The sequence below is a fragment of the Phodopus roborovskii genome, unplaced genomic scaffold, assembly GCF_943737965.1.
Source record: "Phodopus roborovskii unplaced genomic scaffold, PHOROB, whole genome shotgun sequence".
NCBI classification, from domain to species: Eukaryota; Metazoa; Chordata; class Mammalia; order Rodentia; family Cricetidae; genus Phodopus; species Phodopus roborovskii.
The window spans coordinates 22,067,446-22,081,921 of record NW_026126407.1 but is presented as its reverse complement, the minus strand read 5'-3'; the positions used below and the strand labels follow the sequence as shown (position 1 = coordinate 22,081,921).

General features: G+C 44.1%; 1 pseudogene; it reads right to left on the bottom strand.

The window, feature by feature from the left end:
* Positions 1–12,269: 12,269 nt before the first annotated feature.
* LOC127219848 (olfactory receptor 2T2-like) lies at positions 12,270–14,248 on the bottom strand (annotated as a pseudogene).
* Positions 14,249–14,476: the final 228 nt, after the last annotated feature.

The window sequence follows — 14,476 nt, the reverse complement described above, 5'->3', positions numbered from 1 at the left end:
CTCCTGCTGAGTTTCCCTGCGGGGAGAAAGAACCAGTTCAACAGTAGCAGAGTGAGGGAGGAGGGCTGAGGTGCGAAGAGAATACCCAGAGAGCCCAAGGGACTGCCCCGGGAGCCGGAGGGGCAGCAGATACACTTTGTCATTAATGCACTTGCCAGTATTTTAGGGTCATTACTTCATAGGAAAACCACTATTGAAAGCATGGGCTGTAGTAAAAACAGTGTTCAGGGGGAAAACACACCACTTTAAATGTGTGCTTCGAAAGAAGAAAGATGGCAGACTAACAAATTAACTTCCCATCCCACAGAGGAAACAAGGCAAGGATGCCAGGAAAAAAAAAAAACCCAGCACATCACAGTACAACCCTCCACTTATGAGATACACGTAGTTATTGGTATTTTCAGTTCTAAACAGATGCACACAGGAAAATATTTGACAAACTTATGGCTGACCTGAGGGCTAGATCCACACATGTGTGAATTATATGGTTCAACACTCTTGTTGATGGAAGGGTTTGTGTGATTTGTTTTTCTTACAAGCGAGAGCTGTGGATGCAGCTGCAAAGAGCATTTTGTCACCTGCCGAAAGTGCCCAGTCCCACACTTCCCTTGTGGTCCTGGCCACCAGGAAATTCACATTTGGGTGTTTGTGCTCTGGTGTGGCAATTGTTTCCTATGAGGTTTAACAACATGTGGTCATCTTGCATTCTGTTATTTTCTGATCTTCAACAGTTTCATGAGTCTGTCTCAGTACTCAGAGCCCCCACAACTCTCTGCTGTCCACTGGGCTCTGTAAATGTAAGCACATGGGCTCCTTGTAAGGAATAGGGAAAGCAGCAGCAGTAATTTCTCTTGAGAGACACCAGGTCCTCTACTCTCAGACTGCATTCATTCAGGTGAGCTCTAGTCTTGAAGAACAGCTCAGGGAAGCTACGATGGGAAACAAGTCACTCAAAGGCATTTCTTTTTTGAGACTATAGAAGGAATAAGGTCAGGCCAATTTCTGATACTAGAATAAGACTATAGGTCAGCTCCCTTTCAGGAAAATTTCTTTCTTTACCACGGCATGTTGGAACACTGTTTCCAGCATCCTGTATCCCTTGAATCCTACTCTCCTGAGGTCTGGCAGCAAATGACTTGAGTGGATTGACTGAAGGAAAATAAAAGGAAATACTCAGAGTTTATTTTGATCTAGTTGAATGTCCTTGTCAGGTTTTATCCAGTTTAAAGCATCGTGGTTAAAATGATGTCAAGGTGCTTAGGTTCTGGATCAAGCTTCACTGATTACCAGCTACATAACTCGGGCAGGTTACTCAGCTAGTCTCAGGTTCCTCGTCTGAAAAGATGAGAACATTAAATGGTGAACACCTGGGTATGTCTGCAGGAGGTCCAATCCCTCTGACCACTGGCTGCTGCTAGCATTGATGTTGTTGCTACTTGTGTAGCTCATACATACTTCTTTGTAACTTGGGTCCCAGTACTCAATTCCCAGGATTATTCTGAGTGTAGAATAAGGGGTATGAGGAGGGTGTGCCTTTTCCAGAGCAGACATGGTGTAGATTCCCTTCACATAAGTAACTTAATTTTCACCATAACCACATAAGTCTCTTCAAAATGCTGTAGTCCCTTCCACATGTAGATTCCATAGCTCTATGTTTTGACTTTGAAACAGGATGTAGTGTGGTGGGGATAGCTTCACACAGACTGCAGATTATCTGAGGTGAAGGACTATGCCTTTCTTTCCCTTATATTCCTGCACAGAGTTTGGATTTTGCTGTCTTAAGGTCAGTGCTGGGGATGATAGGAAAATGTGTGGAGTAGATGGGAAAGCACATTTGTTCACAGAGGCCCCACCCCCTCCATGTCGTGGTCATGTGAGGTCAACATCACATTTAGGAGCTGGGCATTTCTGCCTGACCCAGCAATGCGTCCTTCTTTGTTCCAACATGAGTTTTATTCCCTTGGTGAGTTTTTAGAGTTGATTACAGATGCACATTTAAATATACGTAAAATGTGCCTGCCTGTGTATACATGCTTAACTGTGTGTGTGTGTGTGTGTGTGTGTGTGTGTGTAAGAGAGAATAATTACTCAAAGGAATTCTTTTTCCTTTACGTTGTTCCAAAAGAAATGAGGTTTTCTGTTCTTATATATTCTAGCATGAGGAGATCAGAATTAGCAGAAAACAGGTACAGAAGAGTGGTTAGAATGAACAAAAGGATTTATAGGTGTGATCCCTATGTTTGCTGTTATAGGCTATATTATGTTGGTTTGGTTGTTTTGACTCCTGTGGTTTTTCTGGGTTGACTTTATGTCTTATTATTCCATCCCATGGTTGGACTGACCTTCACTGCCCCCTACTCATAAGACATAGTCCTAGTCTTTATAAAAAAAAAAAAAAAAAAAAAAAAAAAAAAGAAAAAAGTCAGGCATTTGACATTGACAAGGGCAATGTTAGAAAATCCTCCTGAGTATCCTAGATACCAGTGCTGAGACTTCGAGAGAGAGAAGAGAATTTTTTCCCCCTCCTCAACTTACCTCACACCGTCCCGCTGTGCATCAGGAACCTGCCTCTTTCATCGACTTCTCTCCTTCTTCCATGATCTCTCAAAACTGCAGGCTGAGGCTTACAGACCAAAGCAGCTCCCTTGGGAGGTCTGCACAGAGAGCCATGAAAGCTGAGTGTGAAATTTGTTCCCTTCACACAGGCTAGTCCTTAAGAATTCTCATGTCTCTCAGAGCCCCTTCTTTGCACAGCATAGTCTACTGACCTTTACTGCAAGGATAATAAGCTGGTTGCTATTGCTAGCACCCACATGCTCCAGAGCACCACCACTAAAACGCTTCTGTGATTGAGCTGCCCTGATTTCCTCACTCTCAGGACTTCAGTTATGAAGTCCTGAGCAGCGCTTGTCATTTTTCTGTGCAAGTTGGACTTACATGACATGCTTACTGAGAGGCTGTCAACCGCCTTGCCCCAAGTCTGTAAGTAAGAGACAAAGTGGGACTTAGAAGTCAGTCAGTCTTAATGTTGAAAAGATCGTCACAGCTCCACAATTCTCCAGGCCCATGCTTCACTCCTAAAACCAGACATCTAGCCAGTCTGGAGGCATAGCTTGGTCTTTGGAAGGTTTAAAAAAATTCTGAGCACAAACAAATCTACTGAATTAGGGATTCCCTGGACAAGAGTGGTGTTTATGCCCACTGCCAGCAGCCACAGGGGTAGATCAGGGCACAGGCTCATACGCTCCAGATAAGCACTATCCATCATGTGTTTGCTGTAAAACCCCTCAACCTTCAACTCTGGTCTGACAAGGGAGAAAATGGGTAGCTCTCAGAAGTCTATTTCAACACCCTTCCAAGTAAGCCAGGAAAACCACTACTCTAGCCAGTTGTTCACAGCCAGAGTTTGCTGGCCTCTTGAGGGACCTTAGTCCATATCTGAAGACCTGTTTGATGGGCATGATGAAGAGGTGAGGTGCTGCTGATGAGTGTGGAGAAGTCAGGCATGGTGTCCAACACTCTCCATGCACAGAACAGGCTCTCAACACAAATAATCAGCCATCCCAACACACACCCGCAGCTCTGAAGCTGAGAAAGGCCACCCCTGCTCTGCCTTTGTCTGTCATGAGTTGGCTGGTTCTAAACTTATGTGAGGGTGTTTCTATCCCCTTTCCTGGGTGGGAGCTGAATTAGGATGTTGAGAGACAGCATGGATGGGTGTGGTCACTACAGATTATCAGAGGAGGGAAGGTGAAGAATAGGCTGGAATAGCTCTGTGTGCATGCTCCTGTGTAGGGTGCATGTGTGTGAGGAGATCAGAGGACAACCTTGGGTGTCACTCCTCAGACACTAACTTATATTTTTGAGGCAGGGTCTCTCATTTCAATGGAGTTCATAGAGCTCATAGAGTAGGCTAGGCTGGCTACTACCCAGGGGTCCTCTTAACTCTTCTTCCCAAGTTCTGGGATAAAAGCACATCACCATGATCAGATTTTATGAGGGTTCTGAGGATGGATCAAACTCAGGCTCTCAACCTTGCAAGACAAATATTTTACTGACTGAGCTATCTTCTCTGCACAGGAGAAACTTTCTCAAGTGATGTCATTTCCCATCATCAGAGCATTCAAACACCTACAGCCCAGGCTTCTGGGGATACAAACATAGTCAGCAAGTGAAGAGCTTGACACAATCGGCTAACTGGGCAGATGAGTAAATAGGCAGCGTGTGTCACCCTGCAGCAAACACAGGTTTGCTAGGCTCCTCTGAGTTCAAGGTCAGCATATACCAGAAAATAGTAGCTGCTGCAGGGTCCCTGACTATGACAATTCCTGGCCTGCAAAGGAGCATCCACAGTTGGTTCTTGCTTCACTGCTCTGCAGACTGTCAAGGCCATCACGAGAGCCATTCATTTCTGAGTCATTTTGTCACTGGCTGGGGCAGGTCTGGGGAGGAGAGGTTGCTTCCCCTGTGCTTCACAGTTCACTGGGACACTGGGATTTCTCAGATCTGTGCTGTCTGGATGTAGGTTACGGTACTACTCTTCCCTTTCTGCCTTCTACATTTCCTTTCTGCCTCAGAGTCTTTCACAGCTATAAGAAGCTGGGACTCTGCAATGGCAGAGTGGTGGAGTCTAGCACATTCTGATCAAAGCCAAATCTTCTTCTGACATTTGCCCTCCAAAACCTCACATCTTCAAAAATCAGTGAATGATAGTCTACCCCATAATATTAAAAAAAACATCAATTAGCAGACTTAGCTTAATATCATGACATATAACTTACAGGCACTGATCAAGCTAGACCTAAGTAGAAATAATTAAAACAGTGTAATAAATGCAAAGAGACACATGCAGGGTGATAAGTCAGGCTCATAGTTCTCAGTTTTTCTGGGCACAACTCAGTACCTGAACAGGAGCGGCTCAGGGCTAATGAATAGAGACGGCTAGCAGAGACAGATGTTTGTCTATAAATAGAAGTTGAAGGAAGAGCCGGTCCTTTATTCTCCCACAGTCAGTAAGGACTGTGAGGTGTTCCTCACCGGTGCACAGATCTGAGGCCTGTCGTCAAGCTGGAGGAGACTTCTGAATCTGAAAGCCAGAGCTTGTCTCCCTATTGGGTCTCGAGTATTCCTTGATGTTCTTTGAGCAGAAAATCCAGTGATTCTACAAAGGAAAAACAATCCAGATCTCGAGGATTTGGGAAATAAGAGCTCATGTCAAACTCGGCCATAAAAGCTCTTTGTTTCTAGAGAAGTAGGAAACCACACACACACACACACACACACACACACACACACACACACACACACACACACCCTCAGCTGTAGTGAAGTACCTTCAGGGGCACCAGGGCCCTCAGACTATTGTTCTATCACATATATATTCATAACATGCTTGGGCAATCTCGGGTGCATGTAAACAGATCAATGGAGCATTGCCTTGGTGTCTGGGGGAAACTGCTCACCAGTGAGCAATTAGAGACATACAGGTCCTTCCTTCCTCCCTTGTTCCTCCCCTTCCCTCCCCCTCCCATCCTTTTCTTATATCAACTAAAGTCAGTTTCAGTTATTGTATGTATGTATATTTTTTTTTTTTTGAGACAGGGTTTCTTCATGTAGCCCTGGCTGTCCTGGAACTCACTCTGTAGACCAAGTTGGCCTCAAAGTTACAGAGATCCACTTGCCTCTTCCTCTGAGTGTTAGGATTAAAGGCGTGTACCACCATGGCCAGCTTTAGTTACAATGTTTTCTTAAAAGTCTTATTGTTATAATGTGTTTTTATTTCTCAACTTGAAAGAAATCAGAATGGAGCATTACTCTTTTTTATTTTTTTTAACCTTCTATTTTGTGTTAAACATGTATTACCTTATCTCACTTATACAATAACATGACAGGGGTGGTGGTGGTCAATCATTGTTTTTAAACATGAAAACAGTTAACTAGTTCAGTGCCCAGGTCACCTGATCAACCAACAGAAGACCTGAGATGTGGTCTCAGGTCACCATGGAGCCATTCCCTTCCTGGCCTTCCACATGGCCAGGGTGTGTATGCTTATCCTCGGGATTTAGGTCATTGAAGGTACACAGATGCTCACAGTGCAACTGAAGTTGTTCTTTTCGATATTCCCCCATATCTGAGTCTCATACATTCCAGGCTGGTCTTGAAATGTTTTATATGGCCAAAGATGACTCTGAGCTATAGCTCCTTCTGCCTCTACCTCCCAAGTGCTAGGATTACAGGCATTCACCACCAACGGTAATTTATGTGGTGCTGAGAGTTGAAACCAGGATCTCCTGCATACTAGGCAAGTACGCTACCAACTGAGATACACCCCCCAGGCCTTTTTTTGTTCTTTTTATGCGATCTCACACTTTGTTTGCCCAGTAATACCTAAGAAGTTCTTACAAGGTTGGGTGCATTAGGGAAGTATGGATCACCCCAAACCAGTGGCTCTCAACCTTTCTAATGCTGCGACCCTCTAATACAATTCCTCATGTTATGGTGACTCCTCCACCATAAAACTATTTTTGTTGCTACTTCATAACTATAATTTTGCTACTGTTATTAATTATGATGTAAATATTTGTGTTTTCCAGTGGTTTTAGGTGACTGCTATGAAAGGGTTATTCCCTAAAACCATTCTAGTCCCTAAGCATCAGATGAAGTTTACCACAAAGTCATGTGATCCAGTTCTGTGCACATGCAGAGTTAAAACTACCATGGCAGAGTGCTCTGTGATGCACTCCAGGTTCACCAAGTTGGTAGAAAGAATGGCTGGCAGCGCAGCTTGGCTTGCTTTCACTTACTTTGTATACTCAGCTTGATCCTTCATAGGACAAAGCAGGAGCAGTCAACACCTGTCTCCTGTCACTGAACACTCACATTTTAAATGCTGTCTTTTCAAGTCTGTCTTCTACCATCCTTGATCAATTCCCCTCCTCACTGTATGCTAAGTTCTTTATGTTTTATGCATATTGTAGTTGTCTGAGTTCAAACACTTTTCTGACTGATAGAGATGGGATCACTTCTAGCCTGTTCAAAGACAGTTTCTGTTGTTTTCGTTTTCATTTTCAGTCATTCCATTACATAAGGTGATGACCGTTGCAAGTCTCTAGTTATTTGCACAAGTGCTTACAACTAGATGACTCCCACTTGGCATTATCTAGTGTCTAGACATGTGTCTAACTATCCTGCATTAATCCCACTACAATGGTTTCCCACAGGCAAGCAACTAAATATTGTTAAAGGAAATGTGTCATTCTGGTATTTTTCCTACATATACTTTTGTCAATATAATATTTTAGAGCTGGGAAGCAGTTCCCCTGGTAAAATACCTCTCTCTTGTAAGCATGAGAACTGAGCTTGTCTCTGGAACTTACATTAAAATGTACTTAATCCTGGCATTGGAGTGGTGAGGACAGGGGCCTCACTGGGGCTCCCTGACCAGCCACCCTAGTCTAATCCATAGGTTGTGGGTCAATGAGAGACTGTCTCAAAAAACAAGGTGGACAGAACATGAGGGATGGTATCTGAAGTTGATTTTTGGCCTTCACAGGCATGTACAAATGAGTATGCAAGTATACATAAGAACACACACACACACATGCACACATACATGCATATACATGTGTACATACTCACACAGAATTAGTATTTTACCTCTGGACACTTTGATTATTGTCATTCAGTGTAACAATGTAAGTAGCCACCATCCATCATGCACTTGGTATGTCAGGCGTGGCTGCAGGATTTTCATCCTCATGTCAGTGCCATGAAACATGAATCATCACGTCTGTGGGCTCCAAGGAGCAGGAACAATCACATGACTTATTGGGACAAGCAGTTGAGCCAGGATTTAAACCAAGTACTAGCATGCCCTGTAGCTCACTTTAGGGACTAGCTTTAAAATGTTTAGTTCTGTAGTGTACTAGGGCTTTGTGGATGCAGCTTCCTGCCAGTATAAGTTTTTTTTTATCTATCTATCTATCTATCTATCTATCTATCTATCTATCTATCTATCTTTATAACTTTTGGTGGTACACACCTTTAATTCCAGCACTTGGTAGGCAAACATGGGCAGATCTCTGAATTTAAGGCCAGCCTGGTCTACAGAGTGAGTTACAGGACAGCCAGGGCTACATGGAAAAACCCTGTCTTTAAAAAAGAAAAGAAGAGATGGGGGAGGATAGGGAGAGGAGAGGAGAGGAGAGGAGAGGAGAGGAGAGAGAGAGAGAGAGAAGCCATCTGGCATCTGTGATAGGCAAGAGTATTTATAAAAAACATTATCATGTGTACTTACTGTGCATAGTACTGTGTTGTGTAACGACACTTTCACACAACATGCATTGTACATCGAGTATATTCCTTCTCTCTCTCCATTTACCCTTCCCACTAGTCCCCTAGACAGTTTAAATTCTACTTTTGTGCCATATATAGGTACTTGATTTTATATATCTATTTGAAATCTAGGAACTGCAAATGACAGAAAACGTAGGATACTTATCTTTCACCTGTGAACGTATTTTACTGACACCACTGAGGGGGGTTTGGAGTTCCCCTAAGCAGCTGCTCTGTCCCTGACTCCAGCTGCCCAGTTTAGTGCTGACCTGGACAGATCTACGAAACCCTTACCTTTAGTAGATTATAGAGAGCTGAATGTGCTGTGTCCTGACCATTCAATCACATTTACAGGCGAGGTACCTCAAGTATTTTGTTTTCATGAAAGCTGAAATCCCAAATTTTACATACTCAAGTTTTATGTGCACATTCAAGTTTTGTAGTGATGAAGATTAGCAAAGCATTTAGAAAACATATTGATCCTATAGTTTCATTTCTGTGAACATATGCTAACGTAGTTATGAGTGATGGGAATAAGGTCACATGCTCATGGCTTCCATGTAGCTTAGACTATAATAGTACAAGAGGGAGAAAGCCGACACTGCCATCCGTAGAGAAGCAGACACGTGCGTGTTCTTGGGTCTACCCCAGGGAGTGCTATTAATCTTTAAAAGTGATCATGCTTCAAATATATAGTGAAGTGGGAGGGTAATGAAAACAATAAAAGTGTAATATCTAATGTTTAATTTATAATTACAGTATAAACCTGTGTGTTCTACATATGGAAAATGGGGGAAATTTGAACTCTGAGGTAGTCAATGATTAGTATTTTTATAGTTTCACTCAATATAATTACCATAATATATGTATAATAATACATGGAGTGATATTAAACTGACTATCTAGTCAGACTTAACCATGGATGTGATTTCCCAGAAAGTGTGTTTGCTTTGCTATCCCCAAGGAACTGAGAATTTGTAACTGGCTTTGGTACTCCCTGTTGACTGGCAACACTAGAGATAATTACTTTTGTTTATTGGCATGAAGTCATCCTCTAGGTTTGAATTAAGGGCAGGGAGGACCAAATCCCAGCAGGTCCTCCCTGGCAGTTTAGGAGCCACCATGGTAGTTCAGGAGGGTCCTCCAGAGGACCCCATCCCTCTCCTGACACTTCCTGGTTGTGGTGCGGAGTGGTGCCTGGTGGGCAGCTCTGACAAGCAGTGACACAGTCTAGATCACAGAACTGGTTCCTAAACACATTGCTGGGAGCTCTTAGGGACCCGCAACTGCCAGGAGCCTGGATAACACCAGGGGAAATTCCAGGACCTCCTGGGGACCCTTCACAATTAAACAACATCGAATGTGTTAGCTCTTCCATGTGGATAATCAAGTGATCTTTCTCAGACAGCAAGCCTTCCCAGCCCAGACCTCACATCTCAGATTTTCCACCTCAGCCTCCACACCTCAGCCTTCCCACTTCAACCTCCCACCTCAGCCCTCAAACTTCAGCTTTACCATCTCCTCCCTCACACCTCAGCCTCCACACCTCAGCCTCCACACTTCAGCCTCTACACCTCAGCCTCCACACCTGAGCCTCCACACCTCAGCCTCCACACCTCAGCCTTTACACCTCAGCCTTCACACCTCAGCCTCCACACTTCAGCCTTCACACCTCAGCCCTCACACCTCAGCCTTTACACCTCAGCCTTCACACCTCAGCCTCCACACTTCAGCCTTCACACCTCAGCCCTCACACCTCAGCCTTCACACCTCAGCCTTCACACCTCAGCCTCCACACCTCAGCCTCCACACCTCAGCCTCCACACTTCAGCCTTCACACCTCAGCCCTCACACCTCAGCCTCTATACCTCAGCCCTCACACCTCAGCCTTCACACCTCAGCCTTCACACCTCAGCCCTCACACCTCAGCCCTCACACCTCAGCCTCCACACTTCAGCCTTCACACCTCAGCCCTCACACCTCAGCCTCTATACCTCAGCCCTCACACCTCAGCCTCCACACCTCAGCCTCCACACCTCAGCCCTCACACCTCAGCCTCTATACCTCAGCCCTCACACCTCAGCCTCCACACCTCAGCCCTCACACCTCAGCCTCCATACCTCAGCCCTCACACCTCAGCCTCCACACCTCAGCCTCCACACCTCAGCCTCCACACCTCAGCCTCCACACCTCAGCCTCCACACCTCAGCCTTCACATAGCCCCATATGTAGCTCCGAATGACTTCATTTCTGGCCATCACCTCCTTATTGGAGAGTTGTACCTCCCCACTGCTGGGTGAAACTTATCCCTCTTTTCTTTCTATTAGCACTCTTTGAGAACTTAAAAAATGAATGCACTTGGCATGTATAAAATCTTTAATTTAAAAGATTTATTAAAATTGATAAAATACAGTTTCTATGCTTATGTGATTAAAATTTATGCCGTTATTTTGGGATATAGCAATGTAAAATTCTTTAATCAGGATAATTAGCATATCTGTCAATTCAAATACCACATTCAATGATGAGAATACTTAAAATATACTCTTAGTGAACTTGAAATCTGAAATAATCACTTGCTGTATTCATTTTATTGTGTTATAATACATCCTAAGTAGAAAAAAACCCTTTATTTCTCTTTAACTGAGGTGTTGTACTCTTCAATGGATCTTTAAAATAGTCACTTATTAATTGTATATTTGCACGTGTGTGTGTGTGTGTGTGTGTGTGTGTGTGTGTGTGTGTGTGTGTGTGTGTGCTGGCATATGTGGAAGTCAAGGGAAACTTTGTGGGGGTCGGTTATAGCATTCCACCATGTGGATTCCAGGGATCGAACTCGGTCTGTTAAGCTTGTCTTGGCAACCAGCTCCCTCACCCACTGGCTTGCAACTTTTCAAATATGTCGTCTATGATGGTTAATCTTCATTGTCAACATGATTGAGTCAAGAATCTCAAAGGACTTTATTGAGGGACACCTTAGTGTGTGTGTGTGTGTGCGTATGTGTGTGTGTGTGTGTGAATTTTCAGAGATTAGAAGAGGACCTACCCACCTTGGACATTGTCCCAGGGGCTGGGATCCTGGACAACAACAAAGACAAAAAAAAAAAAAAAAGACAAAACAAACAACAACAAAACTAAAATGAGAAGAGAGAAAGCTGTGTAGGCACCGAATACCCCTTTCTCTTCTTTCCCACCCACCCAGATGTGAGCAAGCAGCCTTCTGAAGGCACTGTACTTGCCCTACTGTGATGGACTGTGCCCTCAGACCATGAGCTAAACAAACCTTCCCCCTTTTAAGCTGTATCCCATCAGGGACTTGGTTACAGTGAAAGAAAAGTCACCAACATGGCATCTAATGCTGGAGACATCTTCTCAGGTCCTGGTGCTAAATAGCATGCCTTGCAGACCTCCTGCAGACTTTGACCATTGGGATTTGTTGTTCAGCCCTGGACTTGGTGTGGTCCTTGTGGTCCTCCTCAAGCCTTTAACTTTCTGCACACGCCAAGGCACAGTGTGAATCAGTTCAGTGGGGAAGTCTGACTTCTTGTGTCTGATCCCTTCCTCCTGTTTGGGAGACCTTGAGCGAGGTGTGATCCTAGCCAGTGGGTAGTTTCAGGCTTGTTTTCTTCCATCATCAGGCCCTGCAGTGGCTCGGGTGGTTTGGGTGGAATCTGACCCTGCCTCTGACTATGGCCATCTGAGCACTGTGGTTGTCCCTTACCAGTAGTCCACATCTATTAAAGTCAGAGTGTCTGTCACTTCTCCTGGGCCATCTTCCTCTTGGTCTCTTCAGGGTATTGTCAGTGCCACACACTGGTGTATGGTGGACACTAGAAAGATGTCACGATTGAAAAGGAGAACATGTTTCTCCTTCATTAGATCAACATCTCATACTTAAACAGAAGGCTAGGCTAGCCCAGAGCCAAGCTCCCACTTCAGATTCCTATAAGAAATGAGGCCATTTGTCACCTCATGTGTTAGATCGGTAATACTTATTAACCATTGCTTTGTGGAGAATGCTGGTAGAAGAGAGACAAAATTGAGGAGGAAGAACTTGAGGAATTTTACTTATGGGGAACCCCACAATAATAGATCATATTATCTTTTGTTAAATTTTGAGGACCAGAAATTAATGTTGTAATGAGCAAGTCATCATATGAAAACAGAGCTGGTCCATATAATGCTTCCTTATGGCCACATGGTATACAGCTAGGATCTCAACACGTCTGCACACTTATTTTACTTAAATTAATGAGCCTGACCAGTTGTAGTCCCAGTTTCTATGACTCACCAACCACTGTGAGTGACCATTTCAGGAGGATCCAGTCCTTGAAGGACAACACAGTACTGCATCCAAATGTTGTCTGCTCCCAGCTTCCACCTGTACCGCTGATTTCCCACAATGCACAATTCTGCATTCTCAGAGGCATTCCCACATTACTTGTCTATTACATAAAAAAAAAAAATGAGAGATTGTCCCTGATGGGTGATGTCATTTTGTAAATATGTTTCTCATACTGGTTAATGAATAAAGCACTGTTGGCCAATAGGAAAGCAAGAGAGGAGGGACTAGGAGACAAGGAGGAAAGAGGAAGTAGGAAGGAGGGTCAAGATGGAGAGACTGGGGAGAGCACAATGCCAGCCAATTCCCTGGTAAGACGAAACCACATAAAAATACATAGATTAACAGAAATGGGTTAATAATTAAGACAGAGCTAGCCGATAAGAAACTAGTACCTTGCCAATAGCACATTCTCATTAAACATCTATTAATGAATTGGCCATAGATGGTGTTGTAGAGAATATGAATGGGGTGGGATCACACTTAAAAACACAGTGCAAAGTTCCTTGAGCCTTAGGTGTGGGGCCTGTGTTGTAGATGATGGTGGGGCTGGGCATCCTACCACCAGTTGTGCTCTGCATTTTCATCAGCTGTGGCTTTCTGTAATGGTCTCCATTTGCCAAAGAGGGGCTTCTTTGATGAGGGTAGAGCTACATATATCTGTGGGCATAAGGACTCACTGTGTAGACGAGGTTGCCCTGAAACTCACACAGAGCCATCTGCCTCTGCTCCAAAGTGCTGGGCTTAAGGGATGCACCACCATACCTGGCTTATACTTTAAAATGAATCGTTGACTCACTATTTTTCTCAGAGCAGCAAGCATCTCCTTGTTTCTCAGACTGTAGATGAGAGGGTTGAGCATGTGGGTGAAGATGGTATTAATCATGGAGAGTATTTCATCCTGTTCCGAAGTATGGAAAGAGTGAAGGGTCATGTAGATGATCATGGCTGGTCAGCCCGTAATAGAGGCTCACTACCGCCAGGTGAGAGGAACATATGGCCAATGCTTTCCTCCTGCCCTCTGGAGATTTCATTCTGAGGACAGTGAGGAAGATGAGCAGGTAGGAGGATGTGATGAGTCCCAAGGGGAGAAGAACAAAAACTATGCAAATGACCGACACCACTGTTTCATATAAGGAAGTGTCCTCACAAGACAGTTTCAAGACAGCAGGCATCTCACAGAAGAAGTGATGAATTTCCCTGGAGCCACAAAATGGAAAGTGCATGTTGTACATGGTGTTGATGAGCAAATTCAGAATGCCTCCACCCCAGGATGCTAAGGCCATCCACAGACAAACTCTAGAGTTCATGATAACTGAGTATCTCAAGGGATTGCAGACAGCCGCATAGTGGTCATAAGCCATGAGGGTCAAAAGAAGACACTCACTACCCCCAAGGGCAAAGAAAAAGAAAATTTGGGTCCCACAGGCAAGATGCTTTTCTTTCTGGAGAAAAAGTTGACGACCATCTTTGGGACAGTAGAAAGGATGAGATGAGGATGCCCAGATTGCGCAGCTCCTGGAAAAACCCCAGGGGAATGAAGTCTGTTGAGGTTCCATTGCCTTTGTTCATGTCTGGACTCCCAACGCTGAGGTAGGCAACACAGAGGAAATACTAGGAAGTGTGACCAGAATTACATCCTTTGAATAACATTATCAAATCAAAGAAAAGACAAAGTTTACAGCTAGGAACAGACTTTTTATTAGCGTAAAACTCACTTTTGTGAAAATACGTTTGGGTATGAAAGGTGAGGTCTTGAGACTGAGGACAAGGCTACTTAAATATGTTGTATGTGATATT